Source organism: Phoca vitulina, unplaced genomic scaffold, assembly GCF_004348235.1.
Source record: "Phoca vitulina isolate PV1807 unplaced genomic scaffold, GSC_HSeal_1.0 scaffold16, whole genome shotgun sequence".
NCBI classification, from domain to species: Eukaryota; Metazoa; Chordata; class Mammalia; order Carnivora; family Phocidae; genus Phoca; species Phoca vitulina.
Window position 1 is genome coordinate 6227929 of NW_022589719.1, and position 11910 is coordinate 6239838.

At 35.5% G+C, this 11910-nt stretch overlaps 1 pseudogene; it reads left to right on the top strand.

Moving 5' to 3' along the window:
- Nucleotides 1-2210: 2210 nt before the first annotated feature.
- On the top strand, nucleotides 2211-7734 carry LOC116638602 (annotated as a pseudogene).
- The last annotated feature ends 4176 nt before the right edge of the window (nucleotides 7735-11910 follow it).

Below are 11910 nucleotides of genomic sequence, written 5' to 3' on the forward strand. Positions count from 1 at the left end.
TGTGGCTAGGACAACTTTCAGTACTATGTTGAATAAAAGTGGTGAGAGTGGACATCCTTGTCTTGTTCCTGACCTTAGAGGAAAAGGTTTTAGTTTTTCACCACTGGGTATGATACTGGCTGTGGGATGTTCATAGAAGGCCTTTATTATGTTGAGCTATGTTCCCTCTAGACCCACTTTGCAGAGGATTTTTATCATAAATGGATGTTGTATTTTGTCAAAGGATGTGACGGCTTCACAGGTGAATTCTACCAAACATTTAAAGAAAAAAAATTTTTTCTCAAACTGTTCCAAAAAATAAAAGAGGAAGGAAAACTTCTATATTCATTCTGTGATGCCAGTATCACCCTAGTACCAAAATCAGGTAAAGACACCACAAAAAAACAAAACAAAAACAAAAAAAACCCTGAGAACTACAGGCCAATATCTCTGATGAATATGGATGCATAAATCTTCAACAAAATATTAGCAAGCTGAATCCAACAATACATTAAAAAATCATATGCCACGATCAAGTGGGATTTATTCCTGGGATGCAAGGGAGGTTCAATATTTGCCAAATAATCAACATGATATGTCACATTAAAAGAAAAAGGATAAAAACCATATGATCATTTCAATAGGTGCATAATCATTTAATTTTTAATTTAATTTTGCTTTATATTTCTTTAATGGAAAATATGTTAGTTACATTTAGGGAAAAATATAATTTTTTTTAAAGTTGACTGATTTTGAGGAATTGAAAGTTTAGCAACTAATTTTTTTTCTGTACTTACAGTAACTTAGATTGAATGAATTAGACATGCTGAAGAAAACTGGAAAATGAGAGATTGGTGATTTTTCAAGTCAAAGGCATATGGTACAGATCTTTGTCTGCAACAAAGACTAGGTGTGGCAATTTTCTCTAATTGCAAAGTGAAATGCAGTAAAAACCACTGTTCTAGAAATAAAATTAGCAAGTACATCACAGTTCCTTGATCTGGTTATTTATTTCATTCCCAAAATGCTGCTCATCATACATTGGACAGTATCTTAATGTAATATGAACACAGTTCCAGGTCATTTGTACAAATGTGGAAAATAAAATTCATTATTTTCCTTTTTGCTACTAGTATATTATACTCTCTCTTGGAACTGATGCTTTACAAAATGGTAGACATGGGCCAGGTTGTAAGTGCATAAAAATATTTTGACTCTAAGGTAGGTAATTCCCCAAGTACTCAGAGTGATTTCAATTGAGTTCTCTTAAACAGCACTGATTCAATTCTCAACAGACTGGCATCACAGAAATACCAGTCAATAGGAAATTTTTCCAAAAAACCTTCCAGATGATGATAAGATGATCTGTCTTGCATGTGGGTAGTTCAAGTTCTTTGTGTCCAATAAGGAGACACCATAAGTGGTTTTTTTTTGTTAAGAGCCAATGGAAGAATTTTTTTTTTTTTACCTTTATAAAAACAGGTAATTCTGTTTATTTTCTAAATAGGAAAATATCAGGCCCACTTTGTTTCTACACTATATCCAACATGTGAGTTTTTAGTACTAGGTATAGTTCTAGGGTCCCAACATACCATTTATCCCTTTAGGTTTAATAACCAGTGTCCTAGAGGGAAGAAAGTGGCACATAGATACAATCATTACAGGACTTGAAACTATTTAAGAGGGTAATTTTTTAATCACTTTTAGGAAGTCATGAATAAGCCCTAAAAAAAAAAAAAAAAGTCTTTCAAAAAGTGTCAGGAATTAGAAGAGAACATATTAAAAACTGAGGAAAAATTGATTTTTTTATTCATTTGCTTCATTTCTCAAATATTTACTGAGTGCTGGCTAGATATCATGCTGTGTTATATAATAACATCTATCAAGTCTTTTTGTGAACTAGTTCTTCTTCCCTTCAGGCTTCAACTGAAGCATCTTTTCCACAGAGAAAGCTTCCAAGAGTGGACCTTGTATTATTTGATCCCCTTGTTATATACCTCTATATCTATATGATGTTCATCTTTCCCAATTCTCTGTAAGTTTCTAGAGATTAGGAATCATTTCTGCACTGTTTATCAACCTACCTCCATCTACTATCTATTATTGATTTGCACATAGCAGTTACTGAGTAGTTTGATATAGGCATCTTGCACAAATTTAAATAATGAAAAATACAATAATTACACATAAAATGGAAATTTGTTAAAATATATTCTCTATTAGAGAAGCCCATGACTTGGATAAAGCCTGGTACCTGTAAAAGTCATGAAAATTTTCATGGGAAGGAGACAATAAGGTAAAATATACTCTGTAAGGAAGATAACCAGGGCCAAGCAGATACACATACAGGCAGATGAAAAGAAAAGAAAAGAAAACAAAACAAAACAAAACATATAAGCAGTACAGCATGTTCGGGGAACTATAAACTACAGCACAGACTGTGAGGTATATAGAGTGCCAGGAAATGAAGCCAGGAAAGCAAAGTTGTCTAATGGTCGAGCAGCAGTGCCGACTACAGCTGCTGGATCAACCTTGAAGTTGATCACAGGTTCATATACTACATCGGTATGGAAACAATGAGTCAAATGGATTTCCGTACTTTAATATCCACTATGCAGCAGGCAGCATGAGAGCCATGCTTCTATCAGTTTCCCTTGTCACCAAGGCCCATGGGGAAGACATGAAGCAGGTCCTGGTGAATAATGTACACCCAGTGGGATCTACGGCACAGCTGAGGAAACCAAGCTTAGAAAACTCAATTTTATGAAGAGAAATCTGATCAACCTTTGCCTGGCAGGGAGGCAGTATCTTTATTATGCTGGTAAGGAAACATGTCTACTTTTTGACCAGGGTTTGCTATGCAAACCTCCTTGTGAATAAACTCTGTCACAAAACATGTAGAAATGTCTTGGAGAACTGCCTCCCAATAGTGGTGGCAACCTGTTTTTGAAAAGGCTTCCTTAATAATGCAGGCATTTTCATTTATATTTTTCTGTTGATGGGGAGATAGTAAGGACATGCATATGAATGAATAATGAAATCATAGTTCTATATGAGAGTAAAAATTAAAAAGCTAGTGTCAAGGATGATGAGTGAGAAGTTGCTTCATGCCTCAAATATCCAAATGCTATATGCCTAGGATATACAAACAACCTAGTTACCAGACATATCTTTTGAGATATATACACAGAAACTCTGAGCAGAATGTAAATTTATAGTTATGGCTAGAATTCAAAACTTCTCTGGGTTTCTTTAGAATTTTGCCTGCGTCAATTCACAACTTTGAATTACTCTTCACATTTTATAGCACATAAAACCTTTATGGCATATAATGTGACTCTTTTGTTAATCTAATTCATAATACCTTCCCAAAAGCCAGACTTTCTTTTTCCAACTTTCAGCACAGAGATTTTTTTCTCTCCTTGCAATGACTTATTTCAGAATGGTAACTTTGTAAGAAACAACAACTGTCTGTCTGTTACAAAGTTAAATTTCCCAGTTGCTTTATACTTAGATCTTTCTGTAGTAAAAATGTTCCCACAACGATTTTCTCTTTGAAACATTAATAAAGCTGAGGGATGATGTTAGGTATAAAAAATGAGAGCTGTAATCTCTGCTTTCTTGATAGGTACTACATTAAAATTAGTCATAAGTTTAATTCATGGAGCTGGTGGATATTTGAAGACTGAGAATGAAGAATGGATCTAGTTTGCTCATTTGATGTTTACTGGGTGTTTTATATAGCCTAGGCCTTCTCTTACGTTTTTCTGGAATCATAAGAAAGCAATAACTCTTGGTGTATACCTTTAAGGAACTTTTAGCCTAGTGAGAAAAACAAATGGAAGAAACCCTACAATAAAGCATGGAAACTATTATAATAAGTTAAATTACACAGTGGCATGAGGTTTACAAAGTTGTATCAGGGAAGCAGAATGAGAGCTTGGTCTTGAGGCATACATAGAGATTAATAAAATAGAGTCTGGAAAGAATGACAGAAAGAACGGCACGTCACATTAAAAAAAATATATGAAAATATGTGTCACATTAAAAAAAAAAACTAGAATGTGTGTGAGGGAGTCATAGAAAAAGGACAGGATATTTGGGGCAGGTCCCAAAGGGTCTGGATGCCTTACTGCAAAAGAGCTTAGATTTTATTTTTTATAGATGACATAAACCAACAAGAAACTTTTCACCCCTGTTCTAAAGAGGGTAATTCAAAATTCATGCGGAAGCATACTAGGAGGAGACAACACTTGGTGCAAAGTAGGACTACAGTTGAAATTAGGGCATTCAAAATGTGAGAATGGTGAAAAAAAAAAAAAGAGAGAGAAGGGATTGAGATGTATTTCCAGAATTGATAATAATTGGTAATTGGGTGGTTGGGGTATGGGTATGGAAAACAGAAATAAGAAATACCATGAGATTCAGAGCTTAAACTAGAAATATATTAGTATTTTTTAAAGACTGAGTATTAATTGGGTAAGATAAAATAATATGAAAAAGGTGATTAAGAGGTCATCCAAGTTGTCATCCACCCATCATGAAGTAGAGAACTTTATGAAGTTCTCTATGAAGTAGAGAACTTTATATTAAACATATATGTGTATTAGTAAATTAATGGACTATATGAACCTAAAAAACAGATATGGACACTCTAATTTATGTTTCTCTTTGCACTTAATCAATTTGGAAATCAACAAACTGGAGCATAAAAGGACTTGGCAGTTTTTCTAATAGTGTTGTGGGGCTAATTATCAGTGAAATCAATGTCCTGAATACCAGAAATATCCTATCTTGAAACTTTGCAAAAATAAAACAACAAATAAATCATGTGTTTATTTTCTTCCCTTGTGGAGTAGGGAATAATTGTTTGGTCAATATAATTGATATGTCATATTAATAATTAACATTCATTTTGAAATGTAGTACTAACAACCACATTTTCCCAATGCTGACACACTGCCTAGAAAATAGTGTGTCCTTATAAATATTGGCATGCATGCATATATTAAAGAACAACTCAGTTCTCCAAATGTTATCTTCGGGCTATATTATGGCTATAGAATTTTGAAATCTACACACTAGCCTTTAATAAGTCAAGCTATCCTTGTGTTAACTATTTTAATAACATCATAAACTTCAAGCAGATATTAAGCTTATAATAATAATAAAAAAGTACTCAAAAGTGCTCAGTAACTTTCTTTCAGATTTCCATAGTTTTTATGTACCATCCTTTTTTCAAACTCTTCCAGGTTCCCATACAGGCGGGATACCATATTACATTTAGTAAATTTTAGTAATGCTACAAAACAGTTCACAGGGAAGAGAGCTGATTCCCAGGAATCAAGAGTCCTAAGTCTTCTGTCTTGAGGACTTCATCTGCATCTCTCAGAGATGCACATGCCTACTGTACATGTGTGAGAACATCATTTAATCACTAGAGATTTCTCTGAGTCAGATAGGCCACCTTTGGCAACCATACATTGTTTCTTGTAGGAAAAAAAATCTCATTTCAAACCATGTAAAGCTGCAGGAGTAATCTAATTTCAGGGGTTTGTTCTTCAGATAGGAAAAAGTCCAGCAGGTGGTTTTGAAATCATATGGCAATTATTTTGTGAGACAATCAAATTGTTTCACAAATGTCATCTCATCAGCAGTCACATCATTTCATTGAGGTAAGTCAAAGAACAATTTATCCCTATTTTTAAAGGTAAAGAGAGATTAACTAAGTGACCCAGCTGGAGAGCTGGAAATAAACACTGTAGCACCAGCTCTGTATAAGAGTAACAATGACAAATGACTACATGACAGACAGGCTGAAGAGTCTTAGTAGTTTATACAGTTTATTAAATTTATCCTGGCATCTCCACTTACTAGTATAAAATGGGCTTAAAATGAAATCTGAACTGAAGAGTTGGGTTTTGTTTTTTATTTTTGTTCAAGATAGTTTCTTCTTACTCCTTTGTAAACTTCCTCTCATCTGTAGATTTGACTAGACAGGAACATCAAGGTAACACTCTAAATCAATGAAATGGACAACATATGAACAGAAAATGTTCCCAGTGAAATTCAGTTTTATAGTAAACTTCATTGTTCACCATATTAAAATATAATATTAAAAATGTCTTCATGTTGTATACCTTACACTTACACAATGTTATGTATCAATTATATCTCAATAACGCTGGAAATAAAAAGAATGAGAAAGTTTTCTGATTTAAAAAAAAAACTTCAAGAGATGATGGTGGCACTTTGCAGGCTGTTACTGGCTATTCCGTGGGGGCTGGGCAGCTGCAGTTGTGGAGTAATCATGGGCAAGAGACTTTAGGGTCTGCTCAAGGTTACCTAATAAATGCAAGAGCCACAGGAACTGAAATTTTTAACAACTTGGAACTACTCGGTCTTGATTCATTTACAATTACTGATGGAAATCAGATCAGCAGAGAAGATGCTGAAAACATTATTTATTCCTATAAAACAGCAGTGTCAGCAAGAATTAAGCTCAAGCTGTGGAACTCTTGTAAGAATTAAATAACAATGTATCTATTAAGTTGGTGGAAGAGAGTTCAGAAAACCCAAGCAATGACCATTCTTTTTGCTGTAGGTTTACTACTGTGCTTGCAACTAGGCTCCCTGAAAGTACACTATTACATTTAGCTGAAATCTTCTGGAATTCCCACATCCCCCTTTTAATGTGTAGGCTATATATGGCTGGTTGGCTATAGGAAGATCATTATAAAAGAACATCGAGTAATAGAATTTTACTCAGATAATGTATTAGGAGATCTACAACTAGATAAACCATTTCCTGAGTTGAGAAAACATTTACAGCCTTACGATTTGGATCATATTGGGGGGTGGGGGGAAGGCCCATAGCCATACTCCATTGATTGCTATAGCTAAATATTTAGCACAGTAGAATAATGGAACAAATGGATGACCACCTAAAATGTGTAAGGAAAAAGAGAACCTCAGAGATTTGATTAGACAAAGGATTCTAAAGAATTATACTGGGGCTCCATAAGATGAAGATAATTTTTAACAAGCTTTTAAAAATATAAACACAGCAATAAATACAATTCAGATCCCAATCAATACTAAAGATATAATTAATGATGATTGTTGCATAAATATCAGCAAACAGACTCCATCTGTTTGGATTTTAGCTTATACCTGAAAGGGCTTTGTGGCCAAAGAGGACCAAGGATACTTACCTGTTTGAGGCACAATTCCCTATACGACTGCAGATTAGGGAGCACCCATAAAACTGCAAACCACTTACTATTAAAGCAAACAAAGATGCTTCTGCTGTGGTAATCATATTGACAAAATGCTGCAGTCCACAGGCCAGGCAAGAGACGCCATTACAAAGTAAGAATTAAAATTATTCTGCAGCAATCCTCCATTTCTTCGAGTTTTAAGATATACATCCTTAACTAAAGAATATGGTTTGAACATCATTAACGAGGATGAAATTATTTCCAGTTTGGACATTCCAGATAATGGGACTGTGTTGTACTTAATCGTATGGGCTGTTAAAATATTTCATTAACAACATGGCAGACAACCAGGCGTACTTAAACTATCAGACTGAAGAACAACTTCCTTTAGGAATATAGGTTACCTGTAATGGTGAAAGATGATTATGATTACAAATTTTGCTAATGGGGAGCTGTTGAGTCACACATGATGACTGCATTCTTTGGGGGAGCTGCTGCCCAAGAGTTTAATCACAATTACCACCAAACTCTGTAAATTTAATAACACAATTATGTCAGCATGTCACAAACTTGGGCATCCTTGTGTTTATAAAATAAGCACCCTATGTAGTGTGTTTATGACTGAAACTGTAATTGTCTTCAGATTATGCTCTAGTCCATAAAAGTCTCCTAAGCGAGAGCTGTTAAATTGTTGTTTCCTTAATAAACATTTTTCTCATTTACAAAAGGAAATATGTATTTCAAGTGATTCTGCCATCTAATGACACAGAAGAAAACTGGTACTGTCTTATACTCTTTATTATATCTGGGTAAACAGTTTGGATGAAAACCCAAAGCCCATTTTCCCCACAAGGGAATTCAATAATTGTGGATGGAGGAGGAGAAACAATCACTTTCCCTTCTTGAATCACTCTGTTTCACTTGACTTTCTGGATCCCACCCTGACTAGATTTTCATCCTACACGTTGACTGTTACTACTCAGAGTCCTTGGCAAGTTCTTCCTTACATCCTTGATATCAAAAAATTAGAGTGCTCTGGGGTTTCATTCTTTTTTTCTTCTTCTTCTGGGGCTTCATTCTTAAATACTTCTCTATCTTCTACCAACATGTATGTTTTGGGTGATAGAATCCAATTGCTTTACTTTGAGTATCACCTCTGAAAGAATAAATCCAGGTGTACACTTTAAGCCCATTTCTCCTTCCTACATTCTAGACACACTATGTAACTGCCTACATGTGGTAGTGGTAGTTTTGTACTGTGTCAATTTGGCTAATCTGGGTTAGTATTTACAAGTTAGGGTTGATGACAAGGGGAGAAAATGAGATGTGGAAGCAAAGCAATGGCCACCAAGCAGGCCTGGTGCTGCTCACACACATTTTTGCTGATCTCGCTCACTTTGTTAATGAGGAAAGTCACAGCATCCATCTTTTCTAGCTGTTACTACATTTTCTCTTTTCAACTTTCTGGTTTGCGACAAAGCACATCGTGTTCTCTATAGTGAAGTGATCTGACTTCTCCAAGCAAACTTCATCAGTGAGATAAGAGGGAGTAAGAGAGAGACACACGTTCCAGTTTGTTCTCACAGGTTCCATTTTGCCATTGTAGATTTTTCCATATTGTTTTGGGGTTTGTTTTATACTAATAATTCTGTTTCACTGTCTGTTTTCTCCAAAACTGCCAACCCTGCTTTTGAAGAGTGATTTCAGGACGACCACCACCACATACAAAAAGTACAGCTTTCACAAAAAAATTCTTCATCAGTTCCAATAATTTTGGAAATCTAATCTCTATAATAAACCCTTTCTTCCATACCATTCTTACTGGTTCTGATTCCCTAACTGAATCCTACTTGATGTGCTACTTGACACTCAATACCTACTTAATGAGGGAGCAGAAGGCAAGTGAGGACAAAGCAGAAGAAGGCACCCTACACCCCCCCCCCCATGTGATATATGTGACATTCCTCAGGCACTCCTGGCGGCCCTAAAGGAAAAACAAATGGTTAACTGATAGAGATCAAAGTCTTGGCAGGACAGAAGTCTCCCTCAGTTTACAAATGTCCTAGTGATTTACAAGGAAGAAGCTTTCTTATCAATAGCCTAACTTCCAGAGACCCATAACTCAGTTCCCGAAGCCCTGACATCACCCTCCCCTCCATAAAATTAAGGGAGCCTGAGGCAGAAGGAAATGTAAATAAAACTGAATTTCTTCTAAACCTAAAGCCCATTGACAAGGATATGTGATAGGAGGAATGGAACATTCCTCCAGGAAACTCCCAACTGTCTTCATGTTAGTGCCTCATTAGAGGGGAAAACAGCCTTGGCTTGACAATAACCAGGCCTCTAGTATCCTGAGAGTCTTTAGCATATGACAGTCCTTCTGGACACCCCCTTCGTCCTCACCTCCCCACCTCCTGAGTATATAATCAGCCACTCCTCAAGACCACAGTGCAGCAGCTCTTTCTGCCCACGGGTCCTGTCCCCGTGCTTTAATAAAATCACCTTTTTGCACCAGAGACGTCTTAAGAATTCTTTCTTGGTTGTCGCTCTGGACTTCACTTATATTCTAAAACTTCATCGTACTTGGCTTCTCAATGCAGTATATCCACAACTGAAATCCTGATATCCTTTCTACCACAAACTTAGGCTTCCTACATCTTCTCCAACATATTTATAACTTTTTCCTTCTTCCTATTAAAGCCAAAAATGCTGGAGTCACTCCCAATACCTCTCTTTCCCTCACACTAATATCCTGTATTTCAGGAAATACTCTCAGTTCTATTTTTTAAAATATATCAAGAATCCAACCTCTTACCATCCCCTACATGGTGCCTCATTCTGTCTCAAATAAATCATGACTCACTGGAATAATTATATCAGCCTCCTGATTTGTCTTCCAGCTTCTATCCCTGCTCCTAAATTTATTCCCAACCCACTAGACAGAGTGAGTCTGTTAGAAAAAAATAAGATAATGTCACTTCTTTGTTCAGAACCTCCCAAGTCTTCTGACCTCACTTAGAATAAAAGCCAAAATCTTTACTCTGATTCAAAAGGCTCTGGTGCCACCATATTTTGCTCATCTTATTATTCATTATTTTTCCCTCTAGTTCACCTCTTCTGTCAATATTGACCTTCTCCTCACACCAGGCATTCTCCTGCTTCAGGCTGTTTTATGCTTGCTTTTATGCTTGCTTTTCCCTCTGCCAGGAAGGCTTTTTTACAATCACATGACTTGTCAGTCCCTTCCCTTCAGACTTTATTTCTTCTTGAAACCTTCCAGAACAACTACTTTAAAATTTCAACCCTGACTCTCTTACAAAATATCTTCCTTCCCTGCTATATATTTCTGTTCTCAGCACTTAATACTAATTAAAATACCACACATATATTTTACTTATTTATTTAATGTGTCTCTACTACATTGCAAATTTGATGAGGGTAAAGATATTGGTTGTTCTGTCCAGTAGGGTAACTTACATCCACAGTATATGGTCTGCCCTCAATAAATATTGCTGGATGAATGAAGGAATATTAGTGTTAGAATTAATACAGTAGCCTAAATCCATTAGATCCTGAAAAAATGGCTGCTGCCATGGCATAGCTCCATGAAAAGCCCTCTCATTTTCTTTCTCATGTTGAATTACATACAATTTCTAAGATTTTTACTCTTTTTGATTTATATAAATAGAACTTAATATAGTTCAACCTATATGTAAAATGAAATCCTAAAAAATGCACAGCGATCTGGTTAAATCTCCTATGAATAATACTGCTCAGTTGTTTTGTTCTCAATGTTGATTGTTTTTCACTTCTGATAGTTTACAAATATAGTTCCCAAGTTTTAAAATCTACATAAAAAAGCTAAAGTCAGGTATCAGTGGTTATCAGTTACTTAATGATAAATGGGTTGCCAATTACTCAGAACCCAACCACTTGTGATTCAGCAGCACCTCTGCAATTGAATGCAGGCTAAATGCTGGTATTGATATTGCTATCTTAGGGGTACAAAGCTTAACTGTGGCATCCACGTGCTCTTTCAGCATCATGAAAAGTGACCATTAAATATCTATTTTTTTCTACTGTAGAAACATAAAAAGAAAAGTCAGTATCAACTACTTAAGATTTTGAAATATCGAATCAGTTCTCATTTTCCCTTATAATTCACTTTTAAGTACTTGTCCATTGAGCAGATAAGATTATTTAATATTGAACAAAACTCTAGTGTGTCTCTTTCATAGGATAAAAAAGAAAATAAGGAGTTAGCTCCTTTATTTACCCTTCTATGAACAATGATTACCAGGGTATTTGATACTCATTTAAAATATCTTTAAAATTTAAAATCATACACACCCAGGGGCGCCTGGGTGGCTCAGTCATTAAGCATCTGCCTTCAGCTCAGGTCATGATCTTAGGGTCCTGGGATCGAGCCCATCGGGCTCCCTGCTCAGCGGGAAGCCTGCTTCTCCCTCTCCTACTCCCCCTGCTTGTGTTCCCTCTCTCACTGTGTCTCTCTCTGTTAAATAAATAAATAAAATCTTAAAAAAATAAAAAAAAAATAAATAAAATATCTTTAAAATAATATACTAATAGTCACACTTACATCTTTTCCATTATTTATTTTCAATCTACCTTAACAATAAAATGTGGCCATTATACCCGTTCTATTTCTGCAAGGGTAGAAAAAACCCTCAAGTAAGATAAAAATTATTAA